Source organism: Taudactylus pleione, unplaced genomic scaffold (genome assembly GCF_031769625.1).
Source record: "Taudactylus pleione unplaced genomic scaffold, aTauple2 ptg000518l, whole genome shotgun sequence".
In the NCBI taxonomy this organism is placed as follows: domain Eukaryota; kingdom Metazoa; phylum Chordata; class Amphibia; order Anura; family Myobatrachidae; genus Taudactylus; species Taudactylus pleione.
In genome coordinates, this window is record NW_028284920.1 from 3,104,138 (window position 1) to 3,116,370 (window position 12,233).

The window sequence follows — 12,233 nt, forward strand, 5'->3', positions numbered from 1 at the left end:
CACACTGCCACCGCTGGGATCCCAGCACTGGTACATTCTCTTCTACGGCCAAAGTGAAGTGGGGCCGGAAAGTGGCGGTATGTCATACCGCCCCACTTTGACCACTGTGTGTTCGTGTATACACACACATATATATATATATATATATATATTTATTATACATTATACACACACACACGCGCACACATATACTTAGTTAGAGCCCTTCTGGGCTCTAACTAAACAGTGATTCCTTCTCTCATCAGTGGTAGGACATAATGCCTCTAGCACAAACATAGGCATATGCACATTACTCATGGTCATAAATAGTGTCTCTTAAGAGGCCTGCTGCCTCCTTACCCTAGCTATTTTGCAGGCCTGAAGAGTCATTTCAATTTGTGCCCTATAATTCTATATTTATAAATCCCTTAAGGAGACTCCCATAAACATTACCTTAGTAGTTGTGCGCACTAAAAATAACACGTATTATAATTATTACACATCATTAGCAATAAAAAGATTGGCATTTCTGAAATTAATACTCTTCATTCTGTTTTCTTTCATAACACGCTTTCTAAGACATCTGGCTCAGGTTGCCTCGGGTCATTATAGGCACACACCTGTTTTCTTTATTGAACAATCCTACGGAAATCAGGCCCGGTTTTGGCTTTTGTCCATTCCCAGTACTATAGTGGCATCAATTATGAGCCTTGCTTACTAGACACTGCAGCAGAGGAAGACAGCCTGTACCTGTTTAGTACAGACAAAGGCTTCATTGCATACAACTGAACTAAACTTATGTTAGTGCTATAATAACACTGCATGCACTCATAAATGCCTACTCTTCCGGGAGGCTCCCGATTATTCGGGTAACCACCCCCAGAAGAGTAGGGATATCTCCCGCATCCTGCCCACTTCCTAGTAAAGTGGGCAGGATGGAGAGATTTTAAGTGGAATTTTTGGGTTCATAGGAAAGGGGTGGGGCTAAATGGCACAAATCGCATCATTTAGCCCCGCCTCCTCCTTACTGACCCGCAAATCGCGGGGGTTTTCTGTAAAGGGGGTGGGGCCTAATGACGTCTATAGGCTGCTCCCGGAAAGGTACCCAAGAATGTCGGTAAGTATGACTTTGGTAGAACAGATTTGGGTCTTATCAGGAGTTCTTATCCAGTAATAGGAGGAACTGAATCTACGGGTCTATAGCCCTGGAGAGAGATAATGTGGAGGGAGATAAAGGTCTATTTACTAAGCAGTGTTAGGAGACAGAGTGAAAAGTGATAAGGTGACAGCCAATCCGCTCCTAACTGCCATCTCACAGGCTGTGTTTGAAAAATGACAGTTGTGAGCTGATTGGCTGGCACCTTATAACTTTTCACTCTGTATCCTAACACTGCTTAGTAAATAGACCCCAAAGTACCAACCAATAATCTGCTAACTGTCACTTTACTGGCTGTGTTTGAAAAATGACAGTTAGGAGCTGATTGGTTGGATAATCTGCTAACTGTCACTTTACTGGCTGTGTTTGAAAAATGACAGTTAGGAGCTGACTCGTTCCACTTTATCTCTCTCCAAGGCTTAAGATGGGTACACAGACGATTTTTGGCCTGATCCAATGGATCGGGCTGACATATTGTCCAAATAGTCTAATGTGTACCCACTACAGTATGTCGGCCGATGCGCTCTTCTGTTTGGTCGTCAGCCGCATAGTCAGGTTGTCCCTACATGTAGCTCGATCTGACAATGCGACTGACGACCCCATACAGCGGTATGGGGCTGAGGCCAACATGTTGGGCAGTGGGACACTGGATCATCTAATGTGTACCGGCCATCAGATACAGTATGTCGGTCCGTTGGCGGGGGTCGTCCTTCGCATCACTGTGTACTAGGGGTGAGCGGGTTCGGATTTCTCAAATCCGAACCCCCCCCCGAGCTCCCCCGATCCGAGGCCGATCCGAGTCAGGTTCGACTTTTCCCGCCTGACTCGGATCTGAAATCGAGGCAAAACATCATCATCCCGCCTTCCGGGTCTCGCAGGTTTTGAAGCCTATATAAGGTACCCGCGTCGGCGCCATTTTCTCACTCGGATGTGGACAGTGAAGAGGGAGGGTGGGAGTTAGGGCTGGCTGGGCTGTGTAGTGTAGTGTAGTGCAGTGTAGTGTTGTGCTGTGCTGCGCTGCTGTTGTCCATAGGTGCTGTGTCCACTCCTTCAAAGTCCATAGGGGCTGGCTGGACTGTGTTGTCCATAGGGGCTGTGTCCACTCCAAAGTCCTGTGCAGTGTCCCAGTCCTAAAGGGGTGCTGTAGTGTTGTCCAGGGGGTGCTCTGTCCATCAGGGGTGCTCCCCCCAAGTGCAAAAAAAATAAATATTTTTTCTGTGTTTGTGAATTGCGTGCACTGTGGCTGCTCGTGCATCAACAAAGGAGCAGCGCCAAGCGTGCGCCTGTGTCCCATTAGTAAAGGGCCGGCTGGCTTGTCCGTTAAAGGGTGCTGTAACCCCCAAAGGGGATCCAAACAAAATAAAAAAATATTTTCTGTGTTTGTGAATTGTGTGCGCAGTAGCCGCACTTGCATCAACAAAGTAGTGCCAAGCGTGCGCCTGTGTCATAAGTAAAGGGCCGGCTGACTTGACCATTAAAGGGTGCTGTAACCCCCAAAGTACACTCCAAACAAAATAAAAAAATATTTTCTGTGTTTGTGAATTGTGTGCGCAGTAGCCGCACGTGCATCAACAAAGGAGCAGCGCCAAGCGTGCGCCTGTGTCCCATAAGTAAAGGGCCGGCTGGCTCATTTCTTAAAGGGTGGTGTAACCCACAAAGTGCACTAGTCTCCAACAAAAATGAAAAATTATTTTCTGTGTTTGTGTTTGTGTGCGCCTTAGCCGCACGTATATATCATAAATGGAGGACCAAACTTTCTCCGATAAAAATAAAATAGGGAAAGATCAAGAACCACTTCCTCCTAGTGCTGAAGCTGCTGCCAGTAGTCATGACAGATGATAACATGCCATCAACGTCGTCTGCCAAGGCCGATGCCCAATGTTATAGTAGAGGGCACATACAATCCCAAATGACAAAGTTCAGGAAAATGACCTTGAAAAAAACATTTAAATCATCTGAAGAGAAACGTAAACTTGCCAATATGCCATTTACGACACGGAGTGGCAAGGAACGGCTAAGGTCTTTCCCTATGTTCATGACTAGTGGTTCAGCTTCACATGACGATGGAAGCCCTCCTCCCGCTAAAAAAATAAAACGAGTTAAGCTGGCAAAAGCACAGCGAAGAACTGTGCATTCTAAGAATATATCACAAATCCCCAAGGAGAGTCCAAGTGTGGTGGCGGTTGCGATGCCTGACCTTCCCAGCACTGGACGGGAAGAGGTGGCTCTTTCCACCATTTGCACGCCCCCTGCAAGTGCTGAAAGGAGCACCCACAGTCCACTTGCTGATTTGCAAATTGAAGATGTCACTGTTGAAGTACAACAGGATGAGGATAGTGGTGTAGCTTGCACTGAGGAGGAAGTTGGCGAGGAGGATTCTGATGGTGATGTGGTTTGTTTAAATCAGGCTCCGGGGGAGACAGTTGTTGTCCGTGGGATGAAAAAGCCCATCACGGTCATGCCTGGGCAGAAGACCAAACATTCCACCTCTTTGGTCTGGCAATATTTCTATCCAAATCCGGACAACAACTGTCTTGCCATATGTAAAGGTGAAATAAGTAGGGGTAGGGACGTTAACCACCTAGGAACATCCTCCCTTATACGGCACCTGCAGCGCGTTCATAAAAAGTTACTGTCAAGTTCAGAAACTTTGGCTAAGACCGTAAGCAGTCCAGGGACACCTAAATCCCTTTTTCCTGTTTTATCCAAGGAATCGGTGGATGAGGAGGATGAGGACGACATCTTGCCTCCGTAGAGCCAGTTTGTGCAGGGACACATTAATTGCCAGCTTGTTTTGTGGGGGACCAAACGAACCAATCATTTCAGCCACAGTCATGTGGCAGACCCTGGCGCTGAAATGATTGGTTTGTTAAAGTGTGCATGTCCTATTTATACAACATAAGGGTGGGTGGAAGGGCCCAAGGACAAATCCATCTTGCACCTCTTTTTTTCTTTGCATTATGTACTGTTTGGGGCCTAGTTTTTCAAACTGCCAGCATCAAGTTGTTGGTGCAATAACAAAAAGTAAACTGCAGTGTCACTCCTAGATGGGCCACGTGTTTGTGCCGCCCACTCGTGTCGCTTAGCATAGTCATCCAGCTACCTCGGTGCAATCTTTTGGCCATAAAAACAATATTGTGAGGTGTGAGGTGTTCAGAATAGACTGGAAATGAGTGAAAATGAAGGTTATTGAGGTTAATAATTGCATAGGAGCAGAAAAACCCACAAATTCTGTGATTTAAGCTGTTTTTATGCTTTTTTTCAAAAAAATACAGATCCAAAACACAAAACCCAGAACCCAAAACATGGAAGGGTGGTTTTGGCAAAACCAATCCAGATCCAAAACACGAAGAAATATCCAGATCCAAAACCAAAACACAAAACACGAAAAGTGGCCGGTGCACACCCCTACTGTGTACACATACTGCTTAATGTGTACCCAGCTTAAGTACATAGATCCCCTTGTTCTTAAATGAGCTTTCTATATTACATTAAAGTGCTGATGTTGTGGCTGTGAGCCAACAGATACAGTTCCTCTATCTCACAATTCAACCAGGGCGTCGTTCCTGACTATTGGATGAAGCAGGCTGTGTGCCAACCACAGAAGTTGTTGGTCTATGTCATTCTGTGCAAGGACGGAAGATCTTCATATAGTGAAAGTGAGTATGTTATCAAGCTACAGGTTAGACAGGGATGCACAGTCATTTCAGGGTGTGTTTTTTTCCACTAAAGGCAGTTTTATTAGAAAATTTAGTGAAACATTTCTGTTTATTTTACTGTGTCTTTAAATGTTAGGCGCAGTAATGTGTTGGCAGGTTTATCATCATTATACATTGTGGCAATCTGAATTTCTAGACAATACCTCTGGCCTCGTAAGAGAGAAAGTATGAATTATTCACCATACTATATGTAAACCTATTGTGACACCACGGTCATACTGCTCCAAAATACTATAACAACAGCAGCAGATGGGAGAAGCCTGGCTAAAGGGTGTATGCCAAAGCACAACTGAGATATGCTGAGGAAGGCTCATATTTTAAAGCAAGATTAAGGACACACCTGTGTGATTATTGGGCGTAAGTGACAGAATTAAATCTATATTTATATACCCGTGCTATAAGGAGCATATGACAAATAAGTAATCATATTAATGATGGAATACTTTATTACATGGAGAGAATTGCTTATACACAGTCAAACTACACTTATGGAAGGGAGTCACCAAATAGTGCCACAGGGATAGTGGAAAACCCACGGGATTTAAAAAACAATATTTCTATAGCAGTCCAGATAAATATTACACCATGCCCAGGCGTTGGGGCAGATCCGTCTAACTGGGTGGATTAATGGAACACAGTTTTGCATTCAAACTTAACATACTGAATTGAGAATAGCCTTTAACGAAAACAGGTTATCATGTGCACAGTTTGGTTACAATGTGTAGTGCTGAATTACATTGCGGGCGATCGGATATTAACTTTATCCTTGGAAACTGTACATTGCCGTTTTACAGCACATTTGGGAAAATGTTGCCATATTATTAAAAAAGGTCCCTTAAAGGATAAAAAAAAAAGACACAGGACAACTGTGTGTATATAAAGATGCACATTGGCAGCATATGTGCCTGATTTACTACAAGTCATCAGTATCGGGGTATATGCACCTGCTCTATAACATGTGCAAAAGATGCATTTCCTAACAAATTATATATACAGTCAGGTCCATAAATATTGGGACATTGACAGAATTTTCAGATTTTGGCCTATATTCACCACCACAATGGTTTTGAAATGAAACAAACAAGATGTGCTTTAACTGCAGACTTTCAGATTTAATTTGAGGGTAATTACATCCAAATCGGGTGAACGGTGTAGGAATTACAACGGTTTCTATATGTGCCTCACACTTTTTAAGGGGCCAAAAGTAATGGGACTATCAACTCAAAAGCTATTTCATGGACAGGTGTGGGCTATTCCCTCGTTATTTCATTATCAAGTAAGCAGGTAAAAGGTCTGGAGTTGATTCTAGGTGTGACATTTGCATTTGGAATCAGTTGCTGTCAACTCTCAATATGAGATCCAAAGAGCTGTCACTATCAGTGAAGCAAGCCATCATTACGCTGAAAAATCAAAACAAACCCATCAGAGAGATAGCAAAAACATTAGGTGTGGCCAAATCAACTGTTTGGCACATTCTTAAAAAGAAAGACCGCACCGGAGAGCTCAGCAACACCAAAAGACCCGGAAGACCACGGAAAACAACTGTGGTGAATGACAAAAGAATTATTTCCCTGGTGAAGAAAAACCCCTTCACAACAGTTGGCCAAATCAAGAACACTCTCCAGGAGGTAGATGTATATGTGTCAAAGTCAACAATCAAGAGAAGACTTCACAAGAGTGAATATAGAGGGTTCACCACAAGATGCAAACCATTGGTGAGCCACAAAAACAGGAAGACCAGATTAGAGTTTGCCAAACAACATCTAAAAAAGCCATTACAGTTCTGGAACAACATCCTATTGACAGATGAGACAAAGATCAACTTGTACCAGAGTGATGGGAAGAGAAGAGAAGGAAAGGAACTGCTCATGATCCAAAACATACCACCTCATCAGTGAAGCATGGTGGTGGTAGTGTCATGGCGTGGGCATGTATGGCTGCCAATGGAACTTGTTCTCTTGTATTTATTGATGATGTGACTGCTGCCAAAAGCAGCAGAATGAATTCTGAAGTGTTTCGGGCAATATTATATGCTCATATTCAGTCAAATGCTTCAGAAGTCATTGGACAGCGCTTCACAGTGCAGATGGACAATGACCCGAAGCATACTGCAAAAGCAACCAAAGAGTTTTTTAAGGCTAAAAAGTGGAATGTTATGCAATGGCCAAGTCAATCCCCTGATCTGAATCCGATTGAGCAAGCATTTCACTTGATGAAGACAAAACTGAAGGGAAAATGCCCCAAGAACAAGCAGGAACTGAAGACATTTGCAGTAGAGGCCTGGCAGAGCATCACCATGGTGATGTCTATGCGTTCCAGACTTCAGACTGTAATTGCCTGCAAAGGATTTGCAACAAAGTATTAAAAAGTGAAAGTTAGATTTAGGATTGTTTAGTTTGTCCCATTACTTTTGGCCCCATAAAAAGTGGGAGGCACATATAGAAACCGTTGTAATTCCTACACCGTTCACCTGATTTGGATGTAATTACCCTCAAATTAAACCTGAAAGTCTGCAGTTAAATCACATCTTGTTTGTTTAATTTCAAAGCCATTGTGGTGGTGAATAGAGGACAAAATCTGAAAATTATGTCAATGTCCCAATATTTATGGACCTGACTGTATGTGTATATATATATATATATATATATATATATATATATATACACATACACATACACACACATATACACACACGTTTCTGTTGGTCTACATGAGCATATGTTACTACACCCATACTCCCTTTCCCTCCCCGTTCTGCCTTTCCAGGCACATGACAACATAAGAGGTAGGTGCTTGCAGGTCCCTAATCCCACATATGCCTACGTTCTCTTACTCAGAATGGGCAGAGCAAAACTGTGCAAGATATGCCATTCAAACTGGTGTAGTACTCACTCTAAGGGGGGCATTTATCAATAATCACTTTTCCAGTGCGATCTGGACACAATGTTATCACCCAAGATTGTATCGCAGGATATGATTTTATGGGTGGCATGTATTAATCGGCACCCACAGGGACAGGGGCTGCGTTGTACTCTGAGTGCTGGCGTGGTTACCGCACATGAGCAGTCCTGCAGGCAGGACAAACACGGAACCCTCCATCTGCTAAACCTGCGATGTGTAGCCCATGGTGGCCTGCTGCAGGGGCCAATCTCCGGAATGCAACGCATTCTGGAAGTTGGTAAATATGGCAACGTTGCATAGAAACCTATGGGTGTTGCGGCTGCTGGTGGGAATGGAGGGATCGCAGCAGGTATCGGAGATATCTGCTGCAGGCCTACTGTCATACATTCAGGGGATACTCTATATTTACAGTTATTAAAAATAAACTGCAAATATTTATTGATAAATGGGCCTCTATATTAGTCCCTAAAAGTCTACTTTGTAAGTATAATCCCTACCCTACTTTATATTCTTAGCCAGGTATCTAATGGTGCATACTCACGGTCAGACTTGCTAGATCGACGATGAACGATTTGAACAATTTTACCAACGATTTCATGAACGATGTCTGACAGAATTTAAATGAAGGAAATCGTCCAAATCTGATTGCAAACACAGTCTATTTCAGATATCGTTATCTGACATGTGGGCACGCACATCGTTCGCCGATGCATGTCAATGATATGAACTAAGTAACCTTTTTTACAATAGTTATCGTTCATATCTTCCAGAAAACCTGACTGTGTGTACCCTCCATTACATGTGTCTGTTATTGCAGTTTCAGCATCTTCAATAGAATATTTTTATATCTGCTAATGGTAGGTATAAGACTAATTTGTTTGTTTTTTGTGTAGTATCAGAATACGGTATATGTGACAACAACCGACAGTTAGAAAAACAATATTCTATGATGTTGCCCTGGATTATTTTAAATTAGCTACTGCCATGCCAAATATTATGACTAATATATTAATAGTTGAAGTTATTTTCTTTATTTTTTTTGCTACATTTGTGCAACAATTGCCAAAAACAGTAATTTTGACAAACCGCAGTCCGTTAAATAAACCACTGAGAGCTCTGTAAGAGCAATGAGCATTAAAAGTGCATCGCTCTTTCAGTGATTCTTGGATATGATGTTAATATAAATTAGCCAGGGATGCAAGTACCACAACAAGCATAGCTTTCTAGAGACCTGATCTATTTATAAGCAAGGAACGGTGTATAATGTTTCCTGGCCTAATCATGTACACCCAGTTCCAGGGTCACACACAGGAGCATAAATCTGCCATGTTAAGCAGATGCACAGAAGTGGCTGAGGATAGATAGATAGATAGATAGATAGATAGATAGATAGATAGATAGATAGATAGATAGAAATCACAGGGGCTCTGCACTCACCATAATAACTAACAATAATAATAATAATATAATAATTAGTTATCTAACGTGTGTCAGCTGTTTTCCTAGGTGCTTTGCAACAGGTGTGCTTGGTAACTGTCTCACATTTAAAAGCAAAGTTGCTGTGAGCTTTAAACCTTGATAGCATACCCTGAGTTTAACACTAATGTGATGGCTATGTCCATGTTATAATTCTGAGCAATAGAGTAGGGACTTGCAGTAAAGTGGGGTCCCGTGACGCGGGCTGCAAGCTTAAATGCATTGATCTCAATTCATGAACCAAAACCCCACTGTTTATTATTATTATTATTATTGTTAGTTATTATGGTGAGTGCAGAGCCCCTGTGATTTCTATTTAAACAATGTGGTCACATACCATGTTGCACCCCAAAACTAGGAATGGTGAGTGCCGTGGATTAGTGCATTTTTTTAGATAGATATATACATATATATTTTAATAAAATAATAACCCGTGCTCAGTGTCCCGGGTCCGAGCCATGTTGAAGCTGGGATTTTATATCTGAAAGGGGTATAACAATATCTTCTGTGCTTGTAACTAATGTCCTACTCTTGTGTGTTACAGTTATATTACAAGTCACAGTTTTAACTTCTGCCAAAATTTTTGCAAGACTACAATGTAATCACAATACATGTGGGCAGATTCAACTATCCACTGTGTTTACCACGCTGATAAAGCTCCTGTTTTAAAGCCCATAGCTTTTGAATTATTATGCATTTTCCCTGCGCTGTAAACCGGTGGTTAATGCGCATTAACCCATAGATTCCAAGTTAAGTGCCCAAAATCTATGGGTTACCCAGCCCAATAGGTCCCAGGGGATGAATTTAATGCACATTCTTCCTCGGCGTTCCCGAGGCTGTGAGGAAAGATCTGCGTTGCGTGCACCCCCTGAGGATCAATGTGCAGGGTTTCGACACTCAACTGAATAGCTCAGGACAGAGCAATTAGCTTTGGGAAAACATCGTGGCTACGGTCATCTATAGGGTATTTATTACATAAATTATTATTGTAAACTGGCATAATAGTCTCACCTCCTGTCTTCTGGCCCATTCCCACCTAGTCCAACTGTGCCTTATCGTATTATGCCGCATGCATGTCCTGTACTGCGCTCTGTGCTTGTTATGTACCTGCCCATTACAGTTTTATAGTATTATGTTACTTCTTTGGTATTATAGAATTTATATTTCTTGAATGTCCTTCATTTTGCCATAACTTGTTTGTTGGACCTTTACATTTAATTGAACTATGCTTTATTTCCCCACTATATGCTGCTCAATTTTCTATAACCTTATTAAAAAAAAACAAAAAACAATAGTTGTTGTTATAACAACAACAACAACAACAACAACAACAACAACAACAACCTTATAGCTATATATAACCAATGCAACAGTTTTATAAAGAATGGAAACATTGACACCCCCACACACTGCTGAGGACCTAAAAGCCGCAACATACATTAGTAGCAAATTAATGCTGGGACTTGTAGTGCCACAACACCTGGAAAGACACAATAAAGTATAAACAAACTGACTGGAGTTGAATTGAAATTAGAAACATTTTTACACACGTTCCCAGGTGAAATGAACACTGTACTGAATCAATCTGTAGACGTCTATTCCCTTTTCATCCGATAGTAACACCTGCCCTGCAGACAGGTCTGGCTTCTAAAAGCTGGTTTATGGTTGGAAAAAATAACCCTGATTGTAATATTGCTGTGCTGTTACCACCAACAATGTCCCTGAGTGAGAATATACAGTAGTTTATTCTATTTACAGAGAACACACTTCTAGCAGGAAACACAGGAGTATGTCCCTACCTGGAGAGAGCAGTCACAGTAATCAGTACAGCAGTAACAGCTGGTTGCTGGATCATCTGGGTCATGTGTTTACAGTGTCTCACCTGTACCAGCTTTTTACCTTGACCAGGCCACGCCCTCTCCTCAGTGCCACGCCCACAGCACACCTACCACATATATTTTTATTGCAACACAGTTTGTAAACACAACTGTTATCTGGATTGTTGACACAGTAGACTTTATTCTCTGAAGTGTTATTTTGAATCTGCTCAAACTGAGCACTAAACAAGCAGCCTGTCACCTTATCTACAGTCACTAGCAGGGATTCCAGTGTGTCACTGTTAAGTGGCCCAAACACCTACGCGATCAGCATCCGATACGATTCACATCGGATTACCCTGCAGTCCCGTCGCCACCATTTCTTTTTTTCTTAGCACAGGATCTGTCGTAAGATCGATCCTGCGCCTCACGCGCTCATTAGGGAATAGGGACAAACAGTCATTGAAATGACTTGAATTACCACTCGATGTATCGCATGGACCAAAAAAAACTGCACAATCTGCATACGATAAGATGGATCATATGTGCTGCACATATGATCATAAGATCCAATTGAAGGACCCACTGGAGCGCGCGTTGGCTAAAAAAATGCACGATTTCTACAAGACTGAACGTACGGCGAGTCGAAAATCGTGTAATCGTCCAGAAATCGTGTAGGTTACTGCACAATCCTGGCGAGAGAATCCTGTAAAATAAATAATACATAAATCTAGTGGTTAATGCTATAATGTGCTAATTGTGGATGAAAAAAATTATCACAAAAAGCTGGGTTCTTCTTATAAATGTGTATGGATGCAACAGGCTGTTCCTGAGCTCTCAAACACAAACTGATGTGTGTGTGTATAATATCTATCTATCTATCTATCTATCTATCTATCTATCTATCTATCTATCTATCTATCTATCTATCTGTCTGTCTGTCTGTCTGTCTGTCTGTCTGTCTGTCTGTCTATCTACACATGCACATTAATACAATACATAAATATGTATATATTAAAGTTCATGTTATTATTTGTTGTACAGCAAATAACTTTGTAGTTCTTTTTGTTAAAATGGATTTTTGTCCATACCCTTATTGTTCCTCCCCTCCATAGCCAATTGTCGAGTTTATGTCAGGTGCCTGCTGCTGTGTCTGGGGATGTACTTATGCTGGCCATACACTGA

At 42.0% G+C, this 12,233-nt stretch overlaps 1 protein-coding gene across 1 annotated transcript in view; it reads right to left on the reverse strand.

Annotated features, from left to right (window-relative positions):
- The window catches only part of RHOBTB1 (Rho related BTB domain containing 1), an 86,758-nt gene extending 75,667 nt beyond the window's left edge, over positions 1-11,091 (reverse strand). The window contains exon 1 of the mRNA XM_088450471.1: positions 11,031-11,091. The gene's annotated coding sequence lies outside the window, so the exon portion shown is untranslated. The remainder of the gene's footprint in view (positions 1-11,030) is intronic.
- Between the last annotated feature and the right edge of the window lie 1,142 nt (positions 11,092-12,233).